The sequence below is a fragment of the Macrobrachium nipponense genome, chromosome 27, assembly GCF_015104395.2.
Source record: "Macrobrachium nipponense isolate FS-2020 chromosome 27, ASM1510439v2, whole genome shotgun sequence".
NCBI lineage: Eukaryota > Metazoa > Arthropoda > Malacostraca > Decapoda > Palaemonidae > Macrobrachium > Macrobrachium nipponense.
Window position 1 is genome coordinate 24,398,397 of NC_087216.1, and position 18,406 is coordinate 24,416,802.

At 36.5% G+C, this 18,406-nt stretch overlaps 2 protein-coding genes across 2 annotated transcripts in view; both read right to left on the reverse strand.

Moving 5' to 3' along the window:
• Positions 1-1,102, reverse strand: part of LOC135200471 (histone-lysine N-methyltransferase eggless-like) — a 63,550-nt gene extending 62,448 nt beyond the window's left edge. Inside the window, 1 exon segment of the mRNA XM_064229126.1 lies at positions 941-1,102. The gene's annotated coding sequence lies outside the window, so the exon portion shown is untranslated.
• LOC135200629 (ataxin-3-like) overlaps positions 1-18,406 on the reverse strand; it is a 237,658-nt gene that overhangs the window by 138,462 nt on the left and 80,790 nt on the right. The window lies entirely within an intron of this gene.

An 18,406-nucleotide genomic window follows, 5' to 3' on the forward strand; every position in this document is an offset into this window, starting at 1 on the left:
CCTATCCAAGCAGCACAAGGAGACCCCTACACACCTCCTGAAGTAACTAAGTGTTTTCTCTTAAATTAAAAAATACTGGCATAATTCAAGCACTTTCTCAGGAAGCGGCTGCATTCCGAGAGAGGTGGCTGCTATGTTGCCACTCGGTCATCTACCCAATGTAGCTAAACCTAGGCTATAGAATATATTTTTTTTTATGAAGATTTGAAAGATATGGTAAAAAATCGAGTAATGAAGTTCCGACGGGAAACGAAGATTATAAGAATTTCATAGAGTAGATCTATATCCATGTGTCGCACCCAGCACAGGCCTAACGCTAATATACCTATTTCGGCATGGATACATCCAAACTTTAACCTAGGCTAGTAGCCTGACGTAGTGTGCCGTGATGTGGCCCAGGGATTTTGGGGGCGGGGGGGTTTATATGCCTCCGCTGGACATCCCTAAACGTGACGTTGAATCTCAAAGAACGTTCGTGCACCTAGGCCTAACCTGCAGTGGGCCTACCTACCTATTATTAAACTGTAACAGAGTAGGTTAGCTTAGGCTAGCCTGTACTACACTTGATGCCTAAATAATGCATTAGAGCATTTATTGTTATAAAAAAGCACAAAAGATTCAATTTGGATTAAGTTACACTACCATCAGCCTACTGGGATCGTACGCAGTCAATAGGCCTACCCTAGCCTGACCTGCGATAATAAAACGTTTGTCCAAAAATTGAATGCCTAAATTTGGTCAATTTTGGTCAATTAACAATGAATTACAAAAAATTGTGGTAATAAAACGAATAATTACGTACAATTAAACAACACAAAAGCCTAAATTAGATAAAGTCCCGACTGCTCTCGGAAGCATAGGCCTAGTATGTAGGTAGGTAGCTAGTTACTATAGCACCACCAAGCCAAACCAGCTTTTATTTCCGATTGGCACGACTTACCCACGTCGTTAATGGCTCCAATTGTCATTCATCAAACCAAAATCGTCTAATAAATGGCGAATTACGCGTGACACCAAAGAAAACATACTGGATAAATCGAGGAGGATACGTGACGGACGTGTTGGCTCACTTCGTTGAGTCACCGCCACTGCAAACGTTTTCGATAGAATTAGGCCTATGTAGGTGAGTCCCTATAGCTTTCCTCGTCTCTCTTGACAGATTTTTAAATAAACTAATTATTTGGATAAAAAATTTACGTATTTCACGCATCTAAATGTATAATCTACGCGTAATTTTAATCTTATACGTATTCATTATCGTACTTAAGACTAGGTTATTCCCTATAGCATTCCTCGTCTCTCTAATAGATTTTTAAATGAATTACGTATCTATATATAAAATATTAACGTATTTCATACATCTAAATATATAATCTACGCGTTATTTTAATCATACGTATAATGTATTCATTTTCGTCCTTGAGACTAGGTTCGTATCATGACGTTTCCTGCCTTCTTATCTCTCGAATATTATTCTTTTACATATTTTTGTGTGCGTATATGGTGATTTCAATGTATCTAAAATACTCAATATATTAATTATGCAATTAATATTTCGTTAAGTATATATAGCCAGTGTTTTCGTTTAAAATGACAGGTCCTCCGACTCGCTCGACACTAAATTAAATGGCGTGTGAGATTTGCGGTCTTCTTTTTGCGCTGTGACGAAAATCATTAAAATCCTCGGAAAATTGTTCCTATGACGTAAAATATCGAAGGGAAATGAATATTTTGTTGATGAAAACGGACAATGTTGCACCTTTTAAAATATTTGTGTATATATCTGCGCGTCTTGACAAAATAGATAAACAATAACAAAGCACCATGGTCAACGATGGTCTTTGTGCTGCACGTAAGCGAATTTGATTGATTGATTACTTCAAAATGGTATAGTCGTCTGTGGATTTTACATAAGCTTTACTTGCGTTTAATTTCATGGTGGAATATCATACTTTTATATTTTCGTTCATCATGCTCTTATACTTTCTTTTTTTATAATTGTAAAATGCAACGAAATGTAATCATTATCTCTGTTACCAAGCCATCCAGCCCCAAACTCTCTCTCTCTCTCTCTCTCTCTCTCTCTCTCTCTCTCTCTCTCTCTCTCTCTCTCTCTCTCTCTCTCTCTCTCTCTCTCTCTCTCTCTCTCTCTCTCTCTCTCTCTCAGTAATATTTCAGGTTCAATATCTGGCCCTAAATCAGATAGTATTCTGATTGCCAGATTATTTGATGACTGAAATGACATTACTGAAATTTAAAGAGAGTGGAAGTTCAGTCTAAATTTAAATTAAATATAATAAATTCACACTTATGAAAGTAAAAACGACTATAAGCATTTTATTTTTGCTTTAAGTTAAGATATAGTAGGCCTATATTAGCCAGCACAGGCGACTCTTGAAGTAGCCTGTATATAAGAACCGATGATGATTTAGATCACAGATAGGTCTAGTGGTTTAGATTAATCCTATGTGAAATAAAAATCAATATTACTTGTACAAAACATCATACGTGTGCTGCTTTTAGTAAATTTCTTTACCTGTATATACAATCAAATTTCATATACGAGTTTCTGTATACTGCTGTGAATTGTTTTTTTCTTAATTATGATTCATATATACTTAGTTTCAAAGATGCAATCTTATACGTGAGATGATGATGATAGTTTTTCGTTTTGCTGTCTTAACAGAGAGTTATATCGTTAAATAGAGACATTTCATTAATTTATCAAAGTATTAAAGATTTTTTATGATGACGAAGCCAAGCCGATCAAAAGTGTTTGTCAAAATAAGACATAGTGAAAGATTGAACCATGTTAAGTAATTGAAGTTTATTTTGCTTCAGAAACGTAATTCTGTTCATAAAGATAGTTTTAGTGTCTTGTGTGTGAAGAGGAGTTTTCCATGTAGAAACCTATACGTGATTTTTAAAAGTGTCTTTTCTAGGTAAGATTATAGGCCTATTGACAGTTAATCTATCCAAGTTCCTTCATTGCAAAGAGTGAATGAAGCAGCAAATCATTCAATTGCAGATTATTTCTGGACTTGGCGCAATATAAATTTTAATGGAATTGTTCCAAACCTTGGCAGACTCAATCTTTGTCTTTAAATACGAAAGAACGAGTACATATGCAAAACACACCAATAGAAGCTTTTACATAAATTAAGAGCAGAAAAGTATTGTGAGGAGTGGACAAAGAGGGAGGTAGAAGTGTACTGATTTTTATTACGTTGTTTGTTGTTTAAGATTAAGCTGGCTTTATGCAAGCACGGGCTCTTGCTCAAGAGCAGCCCGTAGAATTTTTATTACAGATAAAGGAAATTCAAATATACAGCGTGCGGGCGGAAATGTGGTATCCGACCAGCGAGAGAGTAAAAATGAGTCGGCGATAGCCGATTTGTATTTCTTGCGAGGCATATAACTTAGAATATAAAAGCATACTGTCAAAAATTGCCATTTATTCCCCTTGAATAAAATTTCCTAGTTTTTTATGAGTACTTGTTTTGAAGTACTTTCTCAGTTTCTATGAAAATACGTTGATATATGATTATTTTGCTCCACAGAAGTAGTTTTATTTTATTAACTATAACAATGAGTTGGTATAAATTAGTACATTGATATTCAAAGTCATAAACCACTTTTTTTGCATATTTTGTCTATCTATAAAATTAGATGACGTATAATTACAGTGATGTCAAACTTCCTGTGGAGACTATATATATATATTATTTTCTTACATGTATGGGCACATGCCAGCATTTCGAGTTTTCTTCTAGGTTGGAAAGGTGAAGCTCTCTGATTTTAGCATCTGACTCCACGAAGGCAAGTAAAAGAAGATATTCTTGTAGAATCCAGCCACATCACCTCGTGAATCGTCGTCGCCATTGCAGTAACTTCTTCATAACGATATTCTGAGATCCTCTTTGCCATTTATGTTTTATTTCTATCGAAGTAACGTAAGGTTTTGTTAATAATTTTTGCAGTAATGTGTTAGTTTTCTTGCTTCTTAACGTAATTTGGATAACTGGTGTGTTCTTTAAATAGTAATTATATGTGTTAAACCTTTAAATGCGTCTTTGTGAACCCGTGTGGCATCACCCAAAAAAGAATTGGTGCAGGAAATACAGTTGATTGTTTCTCAACTGCACTTTTGTTGAATAAAAATGCAATGTTTCTTGACTTTAAGTAAGTTTATAAACTCCTCAGCACTGTAACTTGGTCTCATTCAAAGCTAGTGCAGGAGGGCTTAAGGTTGAATGAAATCGTACCGAATGTGGCCCTAAAATTCAGTTTAGTTTCACCACATTCTTTGCTGGTCCTTCGAACGAACCGGATGCCATAACGATTCACAAAGGATTTTTTTTTTTTTTTTTTTTTGTATGTTAAAGATAATTTGCGATAATGTTCACGTTGGTGATGGTTGGCTTTAAAGTCATTTTAGTATAGCTGGCACGTGTCCTAAGTTATTTGGTGAGCAGGGTAAGGTATTGAATAACTTGGAGTGTTTGCCAAGTAATCTGTTGTTTATGGAAGATTATTGTTCGTATTTAGTGATTACTCTGTGAAGAAATTCTTGTTGAATTTCGTAGCCATTTTTGAACTTAGGTTTTTCGTGACCAGATGTATTTTGTGAATTGATGAAGAGCACGTGGTCAAATTATCTAGCATTCAGTGGATGTTATATTTCAATCAGGTTTAGATAATTTGCCATACATTTTTTTTATATTTGTTCAAGTTTGTTATTGATCCATTAACAAGATAATGGATTCCAAGATTAGGGTAGTTATTGAAGGGGAAATTATTTCCTTACAAGATTTGCTTGATGAGGCAGGTAGCTGCATCGGTGATACCGATACACCAAATCGACCCTCGTAATGTATGAACGTTGTCTTACTGAGGGTCTACGACGTTTCGAAGATAGTTGGTCACAGAAAGTGACTATTATTTCACAGGATAGTGAATATGAGAGGCTATGTAGAAGTTATAGAGCAATATCTAGATGTGTAAGGAAAGCTATTGCTACTACACAGAAAACTAACCCTCTCCCTCCCACTAAACTCCCAGCAATTAAGATACCTGAATTTAGCGGTGGGGAGGAAGAATGGCTTGCATTTTGGGATATATTTAGCAGTTTAGTTCACGATCGTAGTGATATTTCCGATGTGATTAAGTTTTCTATACTCAGAGCTAGTTTAATAGATAACGCCTTTAAAGCCATAGAAGGTTTGCTTGTCACTAATGCCAATTATTCAGTAGCTATTCAGACCCTTAAGGAGAAGTATGATAATAAGGAAAAATTGAAACGTAGACTTATGTCCAAATTAACACATTTAGTCCCTCCCAGTCATACAATAGAGGATTTGAACACGATCAAATAGGAATATGAGAAGATTATTTTACAAATGAACACATTGAATTTAGATGTAGAGGCCATGAACCCCGTTTTCTCTAGTATAATATGCGAGAAATTATCACCTGAAACACGTAAGGCTATAGCTAATAAACATAATAGTATGTCTCTTGATTTAAAGCAAATTTCCTCAGATTTGAAATATGTTTGTGAATTAATGGAATTTTGTTACGAAGGTGAGAATTCTAATAAGAGAAGACGAGATCAGGCCAACTATTCTAAAGTGATTCCCTCAAATGTGCAAAACGTGCAGAGAGCACAACCAAGTAACGGTAAACCTAGTAATTAATAGTAGTCCTTACAATAATTGTGTGTTTTGCTCATCGAACCATGCCTCTCGCGATTGTAAGACTTTCAAATCCATTGATAGTAGAAGGGACCGAGTTAAATATTTAAGATTGTGCTTTGCTTGCCTCAAAGGAGGTCATTTAATCTGAATGTAGAAATAAGCCGAATGTAATAGATGTGATGGGCCTCATTACCCGATGATTTGTAAGAAAACAGAAAACCCTGTTAATCCTGCTCCACCAAAGTTGAGTGTAAATAGTACTAAAGTTAGTAAATCAAATGTTAATTCTGGGAAATCTCATTATGATTCTAAAGGTGCTGTTAGTAAAGGTGATTCCCCAGTAGTTATGGCTGCTTCTTTGGGAATTGATAATTCTCAGACTAATAAGATTTCTGTTCAGACTGCTCTTCCTACTGCTAATGTAACTGTATCAGGGAATGGATATCGTTCCTTTAAGAGAGCACTCTTTGATTCTGTTGCGCAAAGAACGTTTATTGCAACGGAATTAGCCCATAAGCTTAGTCTATCGTCCATAGCAACAGTAGACTTAAAGGTAAAACCATTTGGCAGTGATGCCATGGAAGTTAATTGTAATATAGTAAGAGTTGTGGTAAGACTAGGTAAGATTCGTACTGTCATTAATGCCATTGCGTTCGATAGAGTTAATTCCAGAATTTATTCTCCAGGATTAAGTAAGTCAGCTGCGTTCTTGACGAGCAAAGGCATAAAATTAGCAGATAATGATTTAAATTCAGATGAAGTAAATGGTATAGAATTAGTCATTGGAGCTGATTACTATGGAAAATTCATTCAGAACAGGCAAATTTGCTCTGGAATACGGATATTGAATAGTTCTGGTGGTGCACTAATTTTTGGACCTCTTCCTAGTTGGTCTTATGATAATGTAGAATCTAATGAGATTACTACATCAAACATAAGTTGTTGTTCCGATAAGAATAGAAGTAGAGGAAATCCCTATTAATTCTTGTTGTGAAGTTAGAAAATTATGGGATTTAGAAAGTGTTGGTATTCGTCAATCTGAAATTAGTCCTGAAGAAAGAGAATCCGTTAAGTGTTTCAAGGATAAAGTCAAAAGGGTTGACAATAAATATGAAGTGTCCTTACCATTTAAAGATGAAAGTAGACCGCCTGTTAACTATAGAATAGCCATTGGTCAATTAAATTCCTTGTTACATAGATTCGAATCTGACCCCTCCTTGTATGCTCATTATGATAAGATTATCAAAGATTACGTTCAGTCTGGGTTTATAGAATTAATTCCTTCAGGCTCTCCTATTATTGGGCATATTACCACTCATGCTGTACTGAAGGATTCAGAAACAACTCCCATTCGAATAGTTTTTAATGCTTCTTCAAAGGTTAAAGGAGAGCTTTCCTTAAATGATTGTTTGTTAACTGGTCCCTCATTAACTACTAAACTTTTCGATGCCCTGTTGAGGTTCCGTACAAACCCAGTAGCTGTGATTTCAGATATCAGTAAAGCCTTTTTAAGGATAGGCATTTCACCTGACTGCCGTGATTATTGCAGATTTCTATGGATAACTGATCCTTCCGGTTTGAAGTCTACTGTAACTTACCGGTTTTGTGTAGTTTGTTTTGGAGCTACATGCTCCTCCTTTCTCTTGCAGCAAACCCTCTTGCATCATTTATCTCTACATGATAATCCCCTTGCATCATCTCTGATGAAGAATTTCTATGTAGATAATCTTAGTAAAACTTACAAGGATGTGTCAGTCTTGATGGATGAGTATCCAGTAATAAATACGATTCTTGAAGACGCTAATATGCCTCTACAAGAATGGGTCAGTAATGATTCAGAGTTTAACAGAACCATAGATGTTATCAAAGAAAGAGTAAACGTTTTGGGTTTAGAGTGGTATCTAGCACAAGATGAGATGTCACTGAAGGAAGTAAATTGTGAGTATAAAGGACCTTTAACCAAACGAAAGGTTTTATCAGTAGTAGCTCGGATGTTTGATCCTCAAGGATTATTGTCACCTATACAGGTGAGAGGTAAATATTTTCTTAAATGTTTGTGGAGTAACTACGGATGGGATGACCCTTTGCCAGAATCATTATGTTCAAGGTTTGCTGAAATTTGCAAGTGTTTTAGAAATGTAGAAAGTTTAAAGTTTCCTAGGTTTGTTGTACATCCTGAATGTTCACACTTACATGTATTTTGTGATGCCTCTAACAAGGCATATGGAGCTGCTGCCTATGTGATTGATTTCAAGAGAAGTGTAAGCAATTTACTGGTCAGTAAGTGTAAAGTGGCACCAAACCCTAAACAAACTATTCCGCGTTTGGAATTGACAGCCTTGTCCTTGGGTGCGAAACTTGCTGGAAGATTAATGCAGAATGATGATTTAAGAGGGAGTTCTTGCACTCTCTGGAGTGACTCCATGGTTTCTATTTGTTGGGTGAAGAACAATAATAGTAAAATTCCCTATGTGCGAAACAGTCACTGAAATTAATGAATTCAAGTTTCCTCTACGGTATACCCCCTCTAAGGATAATCCAGCTGGTATTCTATCCAGAGGTAGTAATAGTAAAGATTTAGTGCAAAATTCCTTATGGTGGAATGGCCCTAAATGGCTTTTAACTGGTGATTATCCCCAATCTTTAGCTACAGAAACTGTGCATGTTAATGAAATTCTTTCAGAACCTAAGTTTGTTCACCCTCCAACCCCATTAATTGACATCCCACGTTATAGTAATTTAAGTAAGCTTAAACGTATCATGAGGTCAATATTGCTTTTCCTTAATAAGTGCAGTAAAGGTTCTAAGTTTGTTGTTAACGAAATAAAAGCACTTGTCCTCCTTGAACAGAAGCAACATTTTTCTACTACCAGAATGTACCTCTGTGATAAGAATTCATATGGAGTGTCCATGGATGTTAAGAACTTGTGTAATCAGTTAAACTTATTTGTTGATGAGGAAAATCTAGTTAGGTCTCAGGGTCGCATGAAAAACGCTTCCATGTCTTATGATACTCAGTGCCCAATGTTATTGCCTTCCAGAAGTTATTTAACAGTGTTGATAGTTGAACATTTGCATAGACATCATCACCATTGTGGTGTCAATTCTGTACTGGTATTGTCGAGAGAAACCTTTTGGGTACCTAAAGCACGACAAGTTATCAAATCAATTCTGTCCAAGTGTGTTTTGTGTCAGAAGTTAACCAAGAAACGGTTGTGTTTGCCCCCTCCCCCGCCATTACCCACAGAAAGAGTGAGATATGATAGACCTTTCCAATCAGTAGGAGTTGATTATACTGGTGCTATTAATGTTTTTGATCATGAGACTGGCTTGGAGGAGAAGGTCTTTGTATGTCTATTTACCTGTACTACGAGCAGGGCGGTTCATTTTGAATTGACTCATTCCATGACTGCTTCCGATTTCCTACTGGCTTTTCGACGCTTTGTAGCGTATCATTCTCTGCCGAGTCTGATTATATCTGACAATGGTAGGAATTTTGTTGGATTTAATAATTTCCTGAAGGAAATTATGGAGGAACCAGAGGTAAAGTCATACCTTGAAGGAAATGGTGTTAATTGGAAGTTCATTACACCGCGAGCCCCCTGGTGTGGAGGCTTTTATGAACGCCTTGTTGGTGTTCTAAAGGGATGTTTGTCCAAGGCCTTGTATCACAAACGTGTATCCTTTGAAGAGTTGAGAACTCTACTTGTTGAGTTTCAAGCTGTGATAAATTCTCGACCACTGACTTATCTCTCCTCTGATCGAGATTGTGAGGCTTTGACTCCCTCCATGTTACTTTATGGGCGAAATGTTTGTATTTCCCCTCCTCTTAACAATTTAGCAACTGATGACCCAGATTTCATGAGTTCAAGTGATCTTAGAGCACAATATTTTAGATTATCATCAGTGCTAAGGAAATTTGAGAACTCTTGGAAAAGAGACTATTAGTGTCCTTGAGAGAGAGACATAATAATTCTAGTAATAATCTCTCTGCAAATGCGAAAGTTGGGGACATAGTGATGGTAAACTTAGAAGATCATCTGAGTAAAGGCTATAGATCCCTCCTCTCATTGGGTAAGGTTACCCAGCTGTTCCCGTCGTCTGATGGTGTGATTAGGTCTGTAGAAGTGAGAGTGAATAATAAACTATACATGAGATCAATCACAAAGCTCGTACTTCTGGAATTACCCGAGATGGAATTTGATAGTGCTGTAACTCAGGAGCCAGATAGTGTGCCTCTGAATGGTACTAAACCTCGGCGTGCAGCAGCAATCCGCTGTGATCAAGAGAGAAAGGATTTAATTTCTATGGATGTACTCTAAATGTATATTTGATTTAAATTTTGGGTGCAGTTGTAATTACTTCTAATTATGATTCTTCTTGGGGGAGAATGTCAAAAATTGCCATTCATTCCCCTTGAATAAAATTTCCTAGTTTTTTATGAGTACTTGTTTTGAAGTATTTTCCCAGTTTCTATGAAAATACGTTGATATATGATTATTTTGCTCCACAGAAGTAGTTTTATTATATTAACTATAGCAATGAGTTGGTATAAATTAGTACATTGATATTCAAAGTAATAAACCACTTTTTTGCATATTTTGTCTATCTCTATAAAATTAGATGACGTATAATTACAGTGATGTCAAACTTCCTGTGGAGACTATATATATATATTATTTTCTTACATGTAAGGGCACATGCCAGTAATTTATGCTTGCCTTCTGGACGAAACCCCCCCCTTTTTTTGTATGTTGGTTTACGATTAAAGCACTTGATGTTTGTTTTTAAATTGAAGTTTGTTACGTAACCCTGTAATTTTGTAGATGTGACAACTGTGCTATGCAATATACTCCTCCCGAGTTTTCTTCTAGGGTGGAAAGGTGAAGCTCTCTGATTTAAACAGCTGACTCCACGAAGGCAAGTAAAAGAAGATATTCTTATAGAATCCAGCCACATCACCTCGTGAATCTTCGTCGCCATTGCAGTAACTTCTTCATAACGATATTCTGAGATCCTGTTTGCCATTTATGTTTTTATTTCTATCGAAGTAACGTAACGTTTTGTTAATAATTTTTGCAGTAATGTGTTAGTTTTCTTGCTTCTTAACGTAATTTGGATAATTGTTGTGTTCTTAAAATATTAATTATATGTGTTAAACCTTTGCATGCGTCTTTGTGAACCCGTGTGGCATCACCCAAAAAAGAATTGGTGCAGGAAATACAGTTGATTGTTTCTCAACTGCACTTTTGTTGAATAAAAAATGCAATGTTTCTTGACTTTAAGTAAGTTTATAAACTCCTCAGCACTGTAACTTGGTCTCATTCAAAGCTAGTGCAGGAGGGCTTAAGGTTGAATGAAATCGTACCGAATGTGGCCCTAAAATTCAGTTTAGTTTCACCACACATACAAAACATGATCTTATATGATACATACATTGGCGGAAAGCCCGCTGAACGATCTCAAGGAGGGATGTAAGAACAACGTGATTGTAGAATTATGTACAGAGGAATCTGCGGATAAAGCGTTGTCCTCACAGTATAACCTATTACTGTTGTGTAAATATTTGTATTTCTGTAAATTTATAATATATTAACGAACTGGATATTGGTACGGCAGCCGGCAGCCGTATCCCTGATTGCGATAGATATTAGTACGGCTGTGAATTGCGCATTCGCGAACCCTTGTTTACCGCCTCGGGTATATCAATGACAGCAAGAAGAAAATTACGACCTAGCAACGTGAACCGTGTAATAATACATGAGTTTTCGCTGAAAACAGATGTTTTCAGGTTTCAACAAGCTGAAAAAGCAATAGACATCTACGAAGAGTCAGACTTCCAGGAATTGTATATCCGTAGGTCACGAACGATCGAATCGGCCCTGAAAATTGAGCTCCGAAGAGAAGATTCAAATATTTGAAGCTTAGGGTAGTGCAGCAGTCAGTAGTGAGTCCAATATGGGAAACATGGTTTTAATATAGACCTGATTTGGGTGATTACTTACGAATGATTAGGCCGTTTACCAGAGGACAGACTTTGGTAGTTTTCCTTACTACCATGAATACAGCAGAGCACGATTTCTGTGTACTTCAAGTTTTCTTTGAATCTCCTCTTCGGAGCTCTTTTCAGGACCGATTCGATCGTTCGTGACCTACGGATTTACAATTTCTGGAAGTTTGACTCTTTGTAGATGTCTATTGCTTTTTTCAGCTCGTTGAAACCTGAAAACATCTGTTTTTCGGCGAAAACTTATGTATTATTCATGGTTCAGAGGAGATTCAAAGAAGATTTGAATTACACAGATAGATTAGTTTAGTTTTATTTTTCTTGTATATAGTCAAAATCTGAGTATGTTTAAGTATTATTGTGATTTTGTTATATTTTCATTTATTGTCAAAATGTTTTGGTGCTTTGGTGATGACAGTATGGTGCTTCACTTTGACATTTTGAATTGAACATGTTCAGCGAAACAATTCAGTTCGACTATCATGACTAATGTCGCTGTTCTTCTAGTGTCGTACCTATAGCTCTTAGCAACAGCGTACGGCAACTGCTCCATGATTAGCAAACTGTCGTACTTTCAAAAAGTCAATAGGGCAATACGGCACCACTGACAGAATCTGACGTAACCCCAGTACTACACCATGTTATTTGGGATGCGGGCTTATTCGGACCTTGGCTGATTCGGACCAGATTCGGACCTTAATCTTGGCTGATTCGGACCATTTGCTAGGCTGATTCGGACCCATAATAATAATTTTATATTATAGCAATGGGTGTTTCTATATAAGCATTCCGCATCGTTCGTCCCCGCCAGTACGAAAGCCACCAGGAATGGGGGCGTCAAATGTATTTCGCCATGTAGTACGAGCCCCTGGGGGTTAATTACAGTCGTCCGAATAAATATTACTTAAAATTCTTGTTCAGGAGGTAAAACTGCATAGAAAAGTCGGCCAATCATATGAAGGTCCGAATAAGCCTGGATAAAGGTCCGAATGAGCCAGTGCCTGGTCCGAATAAGCCTGTTCCCGTTATTTGTATGGCAGGAAGTCTATTAACTGACGCATGCGCAATTCACATGCCGTACCAATATCTATCACAATCAGGGATACGGCTGCCGTACCAATATCCTGTGCCATATAGGAATCCACTATCTATGATCAGTGTAGTCGTATATTAATGGTTTAGTCTTCCCACTAATATTCATAGAAAATGTAATTGGTGTCTTTATAGAAAATGAATTTATTTGGTTAATTTGTACGTTTGCCTCCATATTTTGTTTATGTTTATTTAGTTACTTTTATTTTGTTAATATTTCCCTCCTTAGCTTGTGTTTGAAATCTATATAGAGCTGAGTTAAGACATGATATATATATTAATAAATTAATATATATAGTAATATATATATATATAATATATCTATATATATATATATAATATCTATATATAGATATATATATATATACCATAGCCTCTAATTATAGCAACCATCAAAATTAATGATTTACCCTGTAAACATGTCATTCATGCTAATGAAAGTCATCTGTGCCCAGTGGCTCTTTTGTCGCTCGGAACAAACAAATGGTGGACCCACGCACCCGTAATTACTACACCTGTCAAGGACAGGAGTATGGAAGGGGGACTAATCTCTGCCAGTGGTGGTAAGGAGATAGGCGTTCGAACCCGTCATCACTTCGTAAGGATTTGACAGGAGGATAATCCATATGAATCTGTATGGAGAGAGAGAGAGAGAGAGAGAGAGAGAGAGAGAGAGAGAGAGAGAGAAAGGGTACTAATGGGTTAATTACTTTCATGATTGTCTCTAAGTGATTATATTGATGTAAGTTTATTATAAATATATATATAGAATATATATATATATATATATCTATATATATATATTATATATATATATATATATATATATATAGATAGAGAGAGAGAGAGAGAGAGAGAGAGAGAGAGAGAGAGAATTAATTGGTTACAGTCATGACTGTCCCTACAGTATTTGTTGCAAGTAATTGCAAGCTTAGAGAGAGAGAGAGAGAGAGAGAGAGAGAGAGAGAGAGAGAGAGAGAGAGAGGGCGGTAATAATGGGTAGATATCATAACTACCCCTAAGTATTTATTCCGAAGCAGTTGCAAGCTTATTAGAGAGAGAGAAGAGAGAGAGAGAGAGAGTCAAAGTCAAAGTCAAAGTCAAAACCTTTATTCCATTATAAAATGGTTATTCTGCTACATAACAATATAAATTATTTACATAAAATTCACAATAATTGTATTGTAAAATTTTTATTTTAGGTATATATACCATTCAAGTAAAATTTAAGAAGTATTGCTTAAGTTTCCTTTTGAATAACTCAGAACTAACATCTATACATTTTCTTAATTCCAGAGGTAGTTTATTCCAGCAAGCTGGGCCCCTTATTGCCATCGAGCGTGAACCCAAATCTGTTCGATAGCTGTCTACATATAGATTTTCATTCTGTCTTGTTGATGCATTCCTACAATTACCAACTGTAGGAAATGTGTATAGCCAGTTGGGATATTCTTTTCTCAAACTTTTAAAAACAAAAACAAACAAACATCGTACATACACTTTTCTTTTAATTTTATCCACTTTAATTGCTGGAGGGTTGGGGTGATGTGATCGTGTTTTTTCACCCCAATAACGGCTACTCTACCTGCAAAGTTTTGGATTTTTTGAGCTTTTTCCATGTGCATATCATTTGTTACTCCCCATATCTTAATACAGTAGTTTATTACACTCAGGACCAGGCTTTCCACAATCAAGGCTCGAGTAGTATCATCAAAGTAATCTTTTACTCTACTTAGATACATTAGAATGCCACTGACTTTTCTACTCAGCTCGTCAATGTGAGTACTGAATGTCATATACCTGTCCATGTGTAGACCTAGATTTTTCACATGTTGACTTATCTTTACTTTATCCCCATCGCATTTTATTACAATGTCATCTGGAATTTTGCTAATATACTGTGAGCTACCCACAAACATGCACTGCGTTTTGGTGGCATTTAATAATAGCCCTTTCCTTAGAAAATATTTCTTAATTTTGAGCAATATTAGTTCAGTCCTTTTAATCAAGGCATCTAGATTTTCTAATTGATCAGCCAAAAGAACTTGGGTGTCATCAGATATTGAATTAGCAGGCAGTTTTCTATGTATTTAATCATATCATTAACGTAGATTAAAAAAAGAATTGGGCCTAGGACAGATCCCTGTGGGACCCCAAATTCAACCTTTTCAATACAAGAATTTACGTCTCCTAATCTAACTACCTGACTCCTATCTCCCACGTAATCTCGAAACCAAAAAGTATCAATGTGATGTTCCTTAAGAGATTTACACATTTCATCATGGTAACACTATCGAATGCCTTTGATAGGTCGCATAAAATTAATATGGAAACTTTTTTTCTATCAATATTTTTATAAATTTCATCTGTTAATTTCATCAAAGCTGTTTCTGTTGATAAACCTTTACGGAATCCATGTTGAGTGTTAGAAATCAAATTATTTTTTTTCTAGATGTTCCATTAACTGATTACACACAATCTTTTCCATTACCTTCGATAACACCGGAAGGACAGAAACAGGTCTGTAATTACCAGGGTCGTCCTTGTCTCCTTCCTTGTGAAGAGGGTTTACGAGGGGTTGTTTCCAAATAGAAGGGTAATTTCCCAGTTACAATCGATGTATTTATAATAACTGTGATATAATATGCAATAACTATAAGGGAATCTTTTAGAAAGCTGGTAGGAATACCATCCGTCCCGTAAGCATTACTATTATTCAAGCTCTTAACTGTTAATATTATTGTTTCTACTGTAACTGGTTGAGGTCTAAACAATCTTATATTATTACCAATATTAGTTTGAGTGGTTCTATCATCTTCATTTTCGTACTTTTGTAGCATTTCCTGCGTTTTACCATAAGTTATTTTTTCCTACATTAGCAAAGTATTGGTTAAATTGATCTGCTCTAGCTTTTGGGTTGTCGTATTCAATCTTTTTATTTGATTTAGTAGATACAATATTATTCATAATTTTCCATGTTTCTTTACGAGATTTACTTTTCTTGATCTTGTCTTTGTTATAATAAGCTTTGGCAGTACGCATCTTAGAATTGGTGAGTTTTTTCATTTCCTTATACTCATTGTTTAGATTTTCATCCTGTCTATTTTGTTTAAGCCTTTCTTGCATTTTGTCCCTTTCAATCATTCTGTTTTTGAGATCATCGTCTATCCAAGGCGCACTGGGTCTCCTTATTTCCCTCGTGGTTATTGGGGCACATTTATCTAAAGCACTATTATAAACTTCATTGAAAATTCCTGTTTGAATATCTGTGTCATCAGTATGCATGATTGTATCTAGAATTAGTTTTTGGTCTAGCAATGCATTGCACAATAAATCTGCAGAATAATATTTTTAAACACCTAGAGGTTACCGTGACGGTTTACGTTTTGGCTTCTTAATATCTATGATAAATGAAATGTGTTCATGATCAGCTACAATACTTGGGTTTACCTCCATGTTAATAACACTTTCCTGCTTGTTAGTTATTAAAACGTCTAGTAGTGTGGATGAGATGGGGCTAACTCTAGTAGGTTTATTAATCATTTGATTTAGTTTGGTGACTCTTATGATATTATGCATCTTTGCTGAACCTACCATCAAATCATCATTTAGATCACCTACTACATAAATCGATTTATTCTTTAAAGAAACTCTCTCAGACATTCCAAAATATAGTTAAAAGTATCATTTGAAGCATGCGGATGTCTATACAAGCAACCAATGATAACAGAAGGTAGCTTACGAGATTGTACAGAGAGCCAAACCTCTTCTACCCCATCTCTACTCTTTGAACCTTAAGATTACAAATGTTAACAGAAAGATTATTTTTTCACATAAATACAACAACCTCCACTCTTCCTTTGTCACATCTAAATATTGTATAATTAGGAAATTCAACGAGTGAATCGACAACATTAGGGTTAACCAAGTCTCAGTTAAACATAATATATCAATATTTCTATTTAGGAGCATTAATTCAATTTCACATATCTTACTAAGGAGAGACTGTACATTCAAATATTCTACACACAAAAGATCGTTTTTTGGAGTCACATGATTAGCTATCCCAGTACCAATGTCCGGGACGAGCACTTCTTGTGTGATAACTGCCTCTTGATGGAAGAGGCGGGAAGTCATATTCCCACGCAGACGCTCGTGACCAGTAGTTGTCATGGGAGAGGTCATGGTAGTCATAAGGCTGAGCTGAGTGACCTCTATTTGCCGACTGCCTATTGGGTGGTCTCCAATGGTATTCCTCAGTTTGGTATTGCGCGGGTGATCCTTGGGGTTGGGGGTACGTCCTATTATCATGGGAGTGGTAGGAGTGGGTATTCCCTCTAAACCCCGTCCGAAATGGCCGCTTAGGTCTGCCTAAACTTTGTGTCGGCGGCTTCTTGGCGGCTTCCAATTGTCTTCTCCTAATGTGGGGCAGGAACGGTCGAGTAATTATACCGGCAGCCCACGGATGACCTCCCATCACTGTATTCACCTCTCTCTTTCATTTCTCTCTTTTTTTTTTCACTTCGGACAAAAGAAGCGGCAGACAGCAACATCCAGGTTGTCCAGGTACCAGTACACCACCCAGCCCCCTCCTACTACCTAAGTACCCCTCCCAGTATCCAGTTCCTAAACACCTCTAAACACCGGTCATTCGACACGGCCCTACAAAAATTATGGGTCCGTTTTTGGGAACTGTCGGCTTTGCAGGTATAAGTGCATACAGGTGGTCGCAGACATATTAGTACTACCATCTGCTCAAAGTCAAAGTTTTGACCACCACTATTATGACCCCCACTAAGGCAGGAGGTTACCTGGGATTATGATTGCGTGGGTCAACAGGTGGGTTCGTAGGATGTCGTAAGGATATTTTCTTTTTAATTTCTCGCGTGTTCAAGGATTGGTTATTTAGGATTGATCGAGGCTAATGGTTTACCTGTCATAGATGGGTGGAAAATTTTATTAGTCTGTTTCTATTCGAGTAAATGTTAAGATATATCTTCGTCAGGGAAAGTGAGAAGGATTGTAAGGGTCTGGGAGCATCGCTCAAGAAATTAAACAAATGTAAAGTAACAAACTTACGAAAATAAATACATATGAATATATAAAAGGGCTAGGGCTTGAAATACATGGGTTAGACCCCACTAAACTTTAGAATTCTTACATTCCCAGTCTACTTTCTTTTTCCCTTGTTAAGGCAAAAATCTTTTTTGTTTAAGTTGGTCTATCGGTTTTTTGTTAGGCCTAATTATTGTTTTTTTTTTTCTCAATCCTATTTTCAGGACGTATCAAACCTTGAGCCGTTGCAGAGGCCATCGATCTCAAGGAGGGATGTAAGAACAACGTGATTGTAGAATTATGTACAGAGGAATCTGCGGATAAAGCGTTGTCCTCACAGTATAACCTATTACTGTTGTGTAAATATTTGTATTTCTGTAAATTTATAATATATTAACGAACTGGATATTGGTACGGCAGCCGGCAGCCGTATCCCTGATTGCGATAGATATTAGTACGGCTGTGAATTGCGCATTCGCGAACCCTTGTTTACCGCCTCGGGTATATCAATGACAGCAAGAAGAAAATTACGACCTAGCAACGTGAACCGTGTAAT